This window comes from Urocitellus parryii, chromosome 7 (assembly GCF_045843805.1).
Source record: "Urocitellus parryii isolate mUroPar1 chromosome 7, mUroPar1.hap1, whole genome shotgun sequence".
In the NCBI taxonomy this organism is placed as follows: Eukaryota; Metazoa; Chordata; class Mammalia; order Rodentia; family Sciuridae; genus Urocitellus; species Urocitellus parryii.
This window is the reverse complement of record NC_135537.1, coordinates 32,328,570-32,342,035: the sequence shown is the minus strand read 5'-3', so window position 1 is coordinate 32,342,035 and position 13,466 is coordinate 32,328,570.

Sequence of the window (13,466 nt, the reverse complement as noted above, 5' to 3'; positions counted from 1 at the left end):
CTAAGAACTGTCTCCTACACCACACGAAGGGAACTCAAAGGAGAATCCTGAGGTATAGTCTTGCAGTATGGACCAGCTAGGCTCTGGAGGTAAGATGATTTAAAATCTCCGGAACAACTGGCATTCAGCAAAGAGAATGGAGCACACCTAAGCCTAAACCCTGCTTCCAGGAATTCTGCCTCCAACATTGGCCCTCTCACGCTAACAACCCCACTCTGAGGGTGGGGAAGCATCATTCTCCTGACAACCCCACCTTCCTGGTGAGAAGGGACCTGAGAATTTTTTGAACTCCAACAACTTTTCATCTAGACCCTTTATTTTCTTTTTCCTCTCAAATTTCCACCATTTTTTGAAACCAATCATTTTTCATAACCTGTTTATTGAGGACTAGAATGTCTGATTGATATATTTCAGTTTTGTTTTGTATCCTTTTATTTTTTACATTTTTATTTCTAATTTTAATTTTTAAAAATTTTTATTTTATATATATTTTTTCTCTCATTTATCTATTTCTCTTGATTCTTTTTCTCTCTTTTCTCCTGCTAAGAGCCAACCTCTGTTATTCCCTTTCACTCTTTCATTATTTTTTTTACTTCTATCTTTTCTCCTCCTTCCTCATAATCATCATATCCTACACCACTTCAGTTCTCTCTTTGCTCAACATTTGAAATTGTATATGCTTTTGCAAACTGGGCATGGTGGCAGATACCTGTAATCCTAGCAGCTCAGGAGGCTGAGACAGGAGGATTGAGAGTTCAAGGCCAGCCACAGACACTAAGCAACTCAGTGAGACCTTATCTCTAATAAAATACATAAAAGGACTGGGGATGTGGTTTGCTGGTTGAGTGGCCCTGAGTTCAATCCTCAGTACCAAAAAACAAACAAACAAGAAAACAAAAAACTTGTAAACATTTTAGTAGGAGCTATTTGGTTTAAGGATGTATATTATTTGCATCCGTTGCTGTTATTGTATGTCTTCCTCTTAATGACATGGTATTGGAAACTTTCAGGAACACTACAAGTCTACAGGATAAAAACTGTACTGCCTCAAATCCACACTGCTAGATGGGTAGACAAACAACATGAAAAAACAAGGGAACAAATTGCCCCAAACAAACCAAGTTAAATAAGACTATCACATACACATCTGTAAATTAGGAATGAACAATTGAATACATTTTAAAAATATGTTAAAACTTATAAATTGAAAGCTATCAACCATCACGGAGAAGCATTAAAAGACACATAAATAGAATTTACAAATGTCATTCCTCCACAAATTGACTTATAGGTTTGATGAAATCACATTCAAAATCCCGAAGTACTTGGGGGTGGGGTGTTTGTTGTTTTTAGAAATTAATAAAATGATTCTAAAATTTTTATTGGCAGTGCAAAACACCTAGAATAGCCAAGCAACTTTGAAAAATCTGGACCAAGATGGACTTACACTCCCAGATTTCAAAGCTAACTATATACTACAATAACTAAGGCAGTGTGTAATACACATAATAGAATAATCAGTTTAGAAAAAGGCCAGCAAACATATGGTTGACCAAAGTGCTTACATATGTCAAAGGTGAAAGGATGGTGTTTTCAACAACATGCTGGAGTGATCAAATATCAAATGAGAAACAATGAACCTCTTCTTTTATCTCACACTGCACACAAAACTCAACTCAGAATGGATCAGATCTCTAGGTAACTCAGATCTATAGATAACATTTAAAATTATAAAACTTCTAAAAGGAAACAGGAAAAATTCCTTTGTTAGCTGGGTTAGGCCAATGTTTCTAACACAGTAACCAAAGCATAAGCAAAAAAGAAAAATAAAACATAATTAAATATCAGAAGCAAAATTTCCTTCAAAAATGTTAAGAATTTGAAAAGGCAAATATTATAAGACTGGGAGAAACTCTTTGTAAAACATATTATTAATATAGGGCTCATATCTAGAATTTACAAAGAACTCCTTCAACTTAAGAAGATAAACCAATAAAAGTGAACGAAAGATTTGAAACAGAGACTTCAGCATAGAAAAATATATGAATGTTAAATACAATCATGAAGAGATGTTCAACAGCATTATTCACTAAGGAAATGCTAATTAGTAATAGCTATGAAATACTTACAGACATCTTACATTTCTAAAACTAAAGACAGTTGAGTTGCCAAGGATGCAGAACAACTGGGAAAGCAAAAAATGTCCTACTATTACAATTAATTTGCCATTTTTTAAGTCATATACAATCACATAATGATACAGCAATTCTATTCTTATTTATTCTCCAATAGATATGAAATCTTAGGTCATACAATGTCTTGCATCAAATACTCATAGCTGTTTTATCATAGTAGTCTTAACCAAATTGGAAACAATTCATATATCCATTAAGTTCATGAATAAGCAAATTGTGGTATATACACAAAATGAACTGCTAAATAGCAATAAGAAGGAACCAATTACTAATATATTTAACAATACACACAAACCAACATGAATGATATAAGAATTATATCTTGTATAATTTTATTTATGTGAAATTACAAAAAAGGAAAAACTATAGTAACAGGATATGAATCAATGCTTGCCAGAGGCAGGGGATTTAGGAAAGTGTTTGAATTAAGGACACGAAGAAGATTATGTATCTTGATCATGGTCACAATGATTTGACTGCATAAATTTGCTAAACCTCATTGAATTGTATATTAAAAAGTGGTAAATTTTATGTTATGTAAATAATAATATGGTTGATAAATTAAACTTCTTATTTATATCTTAATTTATATGTTTGTTTTTCTAATAACATTATCCAATGTTAGCATTTATAGAATTATAAAAATAATGTAATCTAAAATCTAAATATAACATAAAAATAATATAGTTAACATTTCTACAATAATAATGGTCATAGAATGACATTGGTCTTTTTCTTGATTTCATTTATTGTACATTTATTTTTTCATCTTGTATAAGATGAAAGACTATTGTTTGGAGATAAATGTCCTCAAAATGTTTACTAAGTATCTTGTAATCTTGTTTTGTTGTGTTTCCACAGAAATATCTGCTGGAACCTGCTTATATAACCATATGATTTTTAAAAAAATTTTTGATATTTGGATACTATGAATTATATTCATAGACATTCTAAGAGTAAATCATTCATTTAATACTGCTAGAAATTATGCTTATCCTTTAGGTGTTATTCTTAAGTGTGAGTTTTCTCCCAATTTTTAGAGGTGAGATGAATTACTTGTTTTCTTGTTTGTTCTATCTTTATTAAATTCTGCTATTGGAATTATAGCTCACTTATACATGAATTATAAAGATTTTCTTTTTATTATATACTTTGAGTCATTTAATGAAATTGCATAAAACTCCTTGGATATTCTTACATAACTGGCTTTTGAAATTGCCTGAGTCATGTACCCTCTTGTGGGTATGTGAAAAGATTCCCTGAATCTCCTAGGATTATTGAATTAATTTTGTAAATTTGCATTTTCTTTAAAATTATTTATTAGGAATATTTTGTTTTTAACAAGATTTCATTCTTAATAAGAATAAAGTTAAATAGATTTAAACATGTTATTCTGTTACAATTTTAAATATGCTCAGTATAATTTGTAATATTGTTTGTTTTCTCTTTTATATTAAATTAACTTTGCCAGAGTGTCGGTACTTTATTAGTCCCCCCTCAGAGCTATTAGATTTATTTACCAATTGCATATTTTCTATAATTTCTTCTTATATTTTAGTATATTTCATTACTCTTTTTTTCTAGCTTCTGGATTTTAGTTCTTGTTCATTTGTATTCATTCTTTTTTATTTCATCATAAAACATTTAAAATTATGACTTCTTTTCCCCTGAAAACAGCTTTGGCCATCTTCCATATGTTTTAATAATTATTAAAGTTTTTATTTCTTTGGGAACTGATTGTGCATCATTCTTCAGACAGTAGGGAGCTAGCAAAGGTTTTGACCGAAGAGGTGATATGATCAAGTCTATAAAGAAATTCCTGACAGCACCGAGGAGAATGGATTGCAATTCAGTGGTGCTTAGGATGAGGCATAAGATGCTATTGCAAAATTCTGCGTAAGTGGTGATGACTCTGATACGAACAGAAGTCAGACTGTTGATGTGCTCATGGAAGGGAGGATGATGGGGCAATGTGAGTCTGATCGTGAACTTCAGCAGACAGGCTGGGCCAGCTGTATCTGAGAGCACACCTTCAGACTAAATGATAATCAGGAAAACAAGAGCTGGGTAGGAACTTTGAATTAACTAATGAGATAGAGAGCCTTCAAAATTGCCTTGCACTCTGAGACCATTGTCACCGTGCTGCTTAGAAATACTTCTGGGACATATAGGAAAGCAATCTGTGAGAGACCAACCAACAGGGTGATTCTTGACTATACAAAGAGAAGAAAGACAATCTAGAGCAGCAAAGAAATTGAACTTAGATGATATTGTTTTAAGAAAAAAGCAATATCAAACACATTCACATGTGTTTGATCGGGAGAGGAGAGTTAGTGGTGAGGGAAGTTTTACTTGGAATCAGATAATGACATCATGCCATATATTCCTAACCTTAGACTATCACTCAAAAACAACCTGTTTTTCATGTGGACTTTTCCCTATTCTCATCCATGTACTACATTGTCTTTGTTGAGCCACTATCTTATTCTTTCTAGAAGATTCCAACTGTGCTCTCTGTGACTGCTATAGTATGGCTAACTCTAATACATTTTGCATCCTGGCTGTCTAACCTACTCCTTTCCTCTCAGTTAAAGTCGGCTTATTTCTCAAGCCCTAGGTTGTGAGATGTTATTTACTGTTCATCACTACTGGATAGAGTTATTTTTTAAAATATGAAAGTGTGAGATAAATGAGAGCAATCAGTGCTTGAGGTTCCTAAATTCCAGAGAGAATAAAAGCATATTGAGGTGAGCCTGATATTCTATAGCACTTTTTCCACTTAAAAATCTTGCTGATTCCTGTCTGTGTAGGTCTAGAGACGGACAAGACAAAAGACCATGGCACCTGAGAGATGGGGACACTGAGCAAGATATCCAGCACATTCACAGAGCTTAGAAGGCAAAATTTAGTATTCAGGCTACCAACCCAGTAGAACTTGAGGTGTCAATATTCAGAACAGAAGTGCATTGTGGTGGTTTCCCTGAGGGCATCTGTCAGTTTGCAAGTGGTATGGGGCCAAGTGAGGAAGTTGCTGAGCAGAATGGAGAGCTAAAAAACTGAGGAGCCCCTCAGAGATTTCAGATGTCTCAGATGCTGAGGAGTAGAAGATTAGACTTCACAGGAAGGAGAAAAGACAGTGATAAACACCCAGACTTCTGATTAGGGCCTAAGAATAAGAGCAAATTGCAGAATGGTTTTCACAAAGTCTGAAACCCAGTTTCTAATCAGATCAATCCCAGTTTAGATTCAGGAGACCTGCCTTTAGCCTAACTGATGCCAGAAATAAAAGTGAATTATCTATGGAAGAGGATAACATTAACCAGAGCCTTAAATAATTTTGGTAGTTTTCTGTACATATTTCCAAGCATGTGATTTAAAAATTACTGAGAATACTAGGAAATGAAGGAGCCAAAGCCAAAAGAGGGAAAAAAAAGACAATAACATTAAAATCATCTGTGATCTAGCTATTAGTGATCAGATAAGAGTCTAAGAATCATCATTCAAGAATATATAACATCAAGGAAAAGTTCATCATAGAATCAATATCTATCAAACAGGAATCAGATGGGGATCCTAAAACCAAAATAATAATAATAACAACAACAACAGCAGCAACAACAACAACAACAACAATAATAACAACAACAATTGAAAGTTTAGAAAAAAAAAGAGGAATATAAGAGCAGATCCCAAATTATAGTAGAAGACAGGATTGGTAAACTGAAAGACCAGGCTGTTGGAAGAGAGAAACTATCCACCCTGAAGCATAATTGCAAAGGAGATGAAAAAAATACAGAAACTAGAATAAAACCATTTGAAAAATAGCAAAATGTTCTAACAGACTGTATTGGAGTCCTTATAAAGTTAAGAGAAAACGGGGCATACGCAACTATCAAAGGTATATTGCTGAGAACATCCCAAAACTAATGAATGTTACTAAACCAAAGGTTTAGGAAAGGCTACAAAATGCAAGCAGAGTAAATAGAATAACAGTGTCAACAACAATAAACAAACAAATAAAAAAACCCTGCTCGTTGGGACATGACAATAAAATTACTGAACCCAGAGACAAATATAAAAATCTCAAAAATCACAAGACAAGAAAAGATTCATTGCCTTCTGGAATAGTTGACTTCTCCACAAAAATAAAGGAAAGCATACAAGAATGGAACTACATCTATAAAATAATGAATGAAAGTAACACTAATTTAGAACTGCCCTTTAAAATTGAAGGTAAATTAGAGTTATTTTCAGAAAAATTACAACAGAGAATTTGTCACAAGTAAATTACACTAAAGAAAATTCTGAAAGTTGTGTTTTAGGGCTAGGAGGCTAGAGTCCACGTTTTACTAATTCTTCCATGTTCACACATGGTACCATCCATCCCCCTGCGCCTCGGGTTTCACATGGCTTTCAGTTGAGGTTCTTGGCATCTGGCTACAAGATGTTGTATTCATCCTTATCACCATCGCCTATTCCTACAGATGTTCACCTAAAAAACAGCAACAAAAACAAACTGTGAACTTGGTATCTGTGTCTTCCTCTCTTACGCAAGTGCAAGCAATGCCTGCCTTTAGACGCTTCCCTCTTCCCCAATATTATCTGTGTGTTGTTGAGAAAGGACTATTTTCCAAAATGCAAATATAACTATGTCTTTCCTGCATTTAAGTAGATAAGAGATCATCCATTGCTTTCAGGGTAAAGGACCTTATTTCTTAGTTGAAGAAATACGACTGCTGAGGATCTGGGTCCTTTATCAGTCACACTGTGTTCTGGTCACGTGGAATCACTTGCAATTCTCAGAAGCTACTAAATGCTTTCATGCCCCCTTGGTACTGAACTTGTTACTCCCTTGGCCAAGAATGCCCTTTAAGCCCCACTTCTACCTATTTTACCAATCTAGCTTCTACTGAGTGTTCATTTATTTAGTCCATAGGTTTGCTTGTTTATTTAATGACTGCTATGTGCTTGGCATTACACTGTGCAGTGGACACAAAGTGATAACTAAGGCAGACATGATAATTTCTTTCATAGAGCTTGTGTCTGTCTTTTCTTTGAAGTTCTAAATAAGTATCACTAGATACCTTCTGGCTCCTTGCTTCACTATCACACACATTCTGGAATATAAACTTTCCTCTGTGCGAAAGCAATTCGGATTCATCTATATCATGAAACTTATTACATGAGCTGTAATCAACAGTTTATTTGACCAGCGTTCTCATTGGATTAGTGGTTCCCTGTCTAGGAACCAAGACATAAAGATTTGCTGATAAGTACCATGGCATATTTTAGACACTTAAGGTAAACAAAGCAATATCTGTCAGAAACAGTTTGAACCCCTAGTACAAACACACCGTTTCAACAGTAGACCGCTATATTTGTTTCAGTGATGTTGTATATTTGTGAAGCTGAATTTTGAATAGTTCTTGTGATAAAAACAAGTATCACCAAGAAAGTAAAGTGAAACATAAAATGCAAGTTATGGTAGCCAATGTGTTTCAAAAGTTCAAGAAGGTGTGCTTTGCCCAACAGGTACTAAATTGTTAGGACATATACTCAATAATAAGTTGTTTGGATCCAACTACTTAATACATGGAACTAGTTGGTAATTCTTTTGCTTTAGTGGTAATCCCCCAAATTACTCAGAGTAAGTGTTTAATCAATTGAAAAATTTGGAAAAGTCTGTATTATGTATAAACTCATTGAATTGCATTGTTTTGGAAGTTAGTTAATGTGAGATTGGCATATGATGAAGGAACTGATGCATGAATGACAGATTGGAAATACAAGAAAAATGAGTGTTGATAAAATATTGATTAATAATGTCCCTTAATTATAATTCAACTTCCAGTTTTAAAAATAATATAGGAAAGTATGTAATACTATTATCGTGCTATCATTCCACCAATTGGAATATATACATCTCAAAAGTCATCAAACATAGTTTTGGATTCCCTTTGTTATTTATTTTATGAATATTCATTTTCAGTTTTTATTTACCTCTGAGCATGTTGTAGAAACTGTGAGCTTTTTTATATAAAAAATCATATTTTTTTCTTTTCTTTACCTCATAACTGATCAAAGTATTAATTTTTTTTGTACCAGGGATTGAACTCAGAGGCACTCAATCACTAAGCTACATCCCCAGCTTTATTTTGTATTTTATTTAGAAACAGGGTCTTACTGAGTTGCTTAGCACCTTGCTATTGCTGCGGCTGACTTTGAACTTTGCAATCCTCCTGTCTCAGCCTCCTACACCACTGGGATTATAGATGTGTGCTGCTGCACCCAGCTAAACTTTATTTACTGTTTGTACGTTTTATTTCTTAGCACCAAACTCCTTAAATATTATATTTCCAAAAACATATGCTCATAATAAAAAATAAAACCAAGACATACAAGATAAGCCAGAGTTCTCGCTCATTCAACAACACTCAGTTCATAAAGGTAGCATAACTAGATATCTTCCTCTATATTTATATTATTTTAGTCAAATACTAATGTATATTAAATCTAGAAAAATAATATTTTTCTAAAAAGTGTATTATGACACACACAAAGTCCATAACTTTTCTCTTTTTACTTAATACATAGTGCTTCTCGACATCTTCATATTTCAATATTTATAAAATCTTTCTCTTCTCATATATTGTATAGTGTTTCATTATACAGATGTATTGCAATTTTTAATGAGAATTTGCCAATGTCTCAGCTTGGCACAGAATCACAAGCCACCACACACCTTGTAGATTCAAACAGCAATTCTTTATTCCCGAACTCACACCGGCCCTGTACAAACACGTTCTGGTCCAATCTCCAATCAGCCGCCGCCCCAAATCACCTACTCCACAAGGCTTTTTTCCAAATCCCATTTGAATCTCACGAGAACTCAATGGGAACAAGCAGCAGGAACACCCTAATCCCAGCAGCAATAATCTTCAACCTCCAACTTCCCTAAAACCCGTATTGTCTCACACCGGGAACGCCCTAAACTTGTCTTAAACCGGGAACGCCTTAAACTCAAGGAGCAGGAAACTTCCTCAAACCTGATCATCTCTAAACCCGGATCCGCCCTGGTCTTCGAGCAAGGTCACCTTACTAAAACATACATGCAATGTCCCATCGAATGTCCTCTAAGCAACATGGGGTACGCTGGCAAGGAAATTTCGATGCGTCATTCCTACTTGGCAATGGCCCTCAGCAAGAATTTATTGATTTCCCTTTAAAATTTTAATTAACTAATTAATTAATTAGCTATCTTAAAAATTGCTTCAATTCTTTGAAAACTCTGTAAATATTCCCATAGGGAGAATTCCTAGAAATGATAGATCAAAGACTAGTCAGTTTTCACAATTTTACAGACATTGCCAAAAGTTTGTATCAATCAATATCCCAGCCACAGTTTGAAAGGATACTAATTTTCTCAGATTACTTTTTTTATCAACATTTTCAATATTTAACTTATTCATTTCTATGTCAGAAGCCTCAATAGAGAAACAGTGTCAGAAAGAAAAAAAGTTTTGTGTGGAGCTTTCTCAATTAACACTACATTTAAGGGCCTTAATTTTGCAGAGGACTTTACTATTTACTATGCCACTAAATTCTCAAAATAATTTTTGAAGTAATTTTATTCTGTTCTATAAGAACAAATTAGGCATGAGAGGATAAATCACTTGTTCAAAATCACACAAATGCTTGAGTTTGAATTCAAACTCCGTTCACATGTGGCATTTTGAGAAAAAATAATATTTAAGTTGAGCAATGTTTTGTACAGGTGATTGATAATGCTTTTTATCTTTTATACTGAAAATTGTGTTTTCCTTAAATATTATTTATTTGTAAAGTTTAATTACAAAATGTAATATTAGGTTTTAGAGACAACTAACTTCAGAGTATAGATATCCACTTTTTAAAATGAAAGCCATTTTTCAATACCATATGAAGTAATGATATTTTCCTTGCAAGATACTATTGACATAGGTGTTGAAAAGAATTTTGAGTCAGGGAAATACAGGTTAGAGATCTGTTTCTGCTGCTTTCTGTTGGAATGAATTTAGAAAACTTAACCTCTGCATGCCTCAGTTTATCCATCCATAAAATAGAGATACTAATATACTTGTATTGCTTAGGAAACTTAAATAGGATCTCCTACATGAAGTGCCCAGCACATATTTGGCACTCAATATTGTTGCTGCCATTATTATTATACTGACAATTGTTAACTAAAAAAAACTATAATTTTATAGATAATTTTCAGAAATGGACATGCACCTTATCTTTCCCGTGTTATACGTATTACCACTTATATATTTATTATAGGTTTCTATTTCTTTAGATTGTGTATATAATTATGATATATTACAATCAAAAAGAACCTCATACTAAGAAATTTTCCAGAGTCACACAGACTCTTAGTGCCAAAATAAATTTGATTTCTGCTCTTTTTTCCCCTTAGCATTCATTAATTTACTTTAAAAGTTAATGTGCTTATTTAAAGTATTTTGAAGTAATTTTTAAAATTATAAGCCAAATAATGAAGAATTCTTCTGGCATCACATGTGACTGAGTATGTATTTTTTCTCACTTCATTGAAATGAATCTCTGCCAGTTCAGTTTGTGTGAACTTCCCCTTTTGTTACGCATATTCAGTTATTTTTAAGGAAAGATGCCCAGACTTCAATTCTGGTTATTGTTTATGCCCACTTTTTATTAATAAAAAATTTTAATTTATTTGCATTTGTCATGTATCTTGTCTATGTGATATTAGAGAAATCTAAAAACCTTCATTGATTAAAACTACATCAAACTAAAACCATTTCTATGCCTGAATGTAAATTGTGTTGCAATTTTTTAATTGACTAAAATTATTGTCTTACTCTCATGATAATAACTCAAAAAATATGGACAATAAAATAGAAAAATTAATTGTTTATGGAGATAAATAAAATTGATAGCTGCTCCACCTTCATTATTGAAGGCTTTTATTTACTGCCCTACTCCATCAGCTATAGAATAAAGTCACACATGTAAAAAAAAGTAACCCTTGAATTGTATGGTGGTTGCCTTCAGAACAAGTTGCCTTCAAACTCATTGATAGAGACAATTTTAAGCTCAAGCTGGTTAAATAGCTCCCCAATGGTAAGTAGGGAAAAAGAAAATAACTTTTAAAATTTTATTTTGGTAACTTGTAATTTGGATTATTTTTCCATAGAATATGGGTGACTTGTGGTCTGACAAATATCAGGAAAAAGCCTGGTACTCCATAGATAGCTCTAAATGTTGCCCTCCTGTTAATATGTCTGTGTGAGTAACATTATTCCTATGGAAAATGCATTTAATAATAATAATAATCATGTATAATAATAATATTTAATAGCATGTATAATATAAAATTGAAAAAACTTAGTAAGAATGAAAATTTAGCAACATATTCTTTTCAATGCCAAGTTTGAAAGGCAAGAAACACAGTAACAACAGATATAGAGTAAGATGTAAAAAATATGCAATCTTACATATTACTGATGATAGATAATAAAAATGATTCCAATAATCAGTTTGGAAACAAGCAACAAATGCTCTCAAAATGTATAATTTCGTTTGAAATATTAAATATTCTAATAGTGTAATCTCTAGGAAAAGGATGTATATATTCAAATTGTAGTATTATGTCAAAACAAAACTATAGCAGCAACCTAATCACCCAACAATAGGGTATTTGTTGAATATTTAAGTGTATTAATATTTGAGTGTATTAATAATAATATTTTGTTGAATATTTTAAGTGTATTAATAGAGTCTATACTATAATTTAAAAACCATATATAAGTAGTGATGTGGGAAAGTGCTCACTCTAATATATGTGGATAAGTAGAATAATATACAGATGGTCTTGAACAAATTGTGTCTTGTCAAATCCATCAGAAGTTGAAATGAGAAGTTAAAAATGCATGTAACACACCAAACCTACCAAACTCCACAGTTTAGACACATGGTACTGTGGAGTATCATTTGTTTGTTCTCTTGATCACGTGGCTGACCTGGAAATGCAACTTCCCAGTATCACAATAACACAGCACCACATATCCCTGCAAAGGTCAGCACTCAAAACCAGAAGTAAGGTTTCTATTAAATGTGTATGGCTTTCACAGCATCATAAAACCAAAACATCATGAATTATAGGATGTCTCAATTGAAGTTGATAATATAATCCCAGTTTATAGAATTATACATAGAGAAATTCTTTTACCTGACCACTCACTACTTCATAGGAGTCCCAGATGATGTTCCTTCCTCCCTATGTAAACAGCTTCACTAATGTGATACTCAGGGAGAGCAGGCTGCTCTCTAGCATATCCACACTTTTGCTTCACTTGTCCATTTGTCATCTGATATGTAGATTTAGTCGAACGTTTATTTTTGTGCTTATAACTACCATTTTATTTGGTGTTATAAACTCTAATTAGAGATTAATATATCTAGTAAACTTTGAGTGCTAATAATGGGTTTTTGTGTAAACTAAATAGAATACTTTGGAAAAAAGTCAATAAATTTGAGTACTAAGAGAATTTGATCAAATTGTTTGTGGATAAAATAAGCATGAAATACTATAGGAAATGATTAAAATCTAGAATTCTAATTAAAATAAGATTTATTTATGTCTCATTATATTGTTTTCATTTTGAGAAAATCAGTCTAGAAATCATTGTCTATGAAGAACAGATTTATGTTACAAAGCTGATATATAACTTCCATCAGAAGACCTACAATAAAAAAAGGTTGAATAAATGATTATGTCTAAATTAAATTTAACTTACACATTACATACATATAATGTTTAAATATTCTGCAGCTTATAAAATGATATATCATTAGTCAAATTTTGCTGGATATCTAATAAGAGAGCATCATCAGCACATTTTTTATAGAAAAATTACTGGAAAGTCCCAACACCCAAATTTTTCAGTGGTTGTCTCTTGAGAGTCATCATACTTTTATTTCTTCAAACATTTATTTTCCAATATTTTACATAAAATATGAGTTACTTTGATTATAATTTAAAAGTTATTTGCAACAACAACAACAACAAACAGTTTAACCCTCTCTCTAACCTCTTGGAAAGTATTATTATAGTCTTTGTCCTTTATGAATCTCTTATTGGTTTTCCCATGGGGTTTGTTGTTATTATCCATGATTTTTTGTCTCCCAAAGCTACATATTATCAGACTTGAGGACTACCTGCAAAGTCTGGTGCAGTGAGATTGCATAAGCATC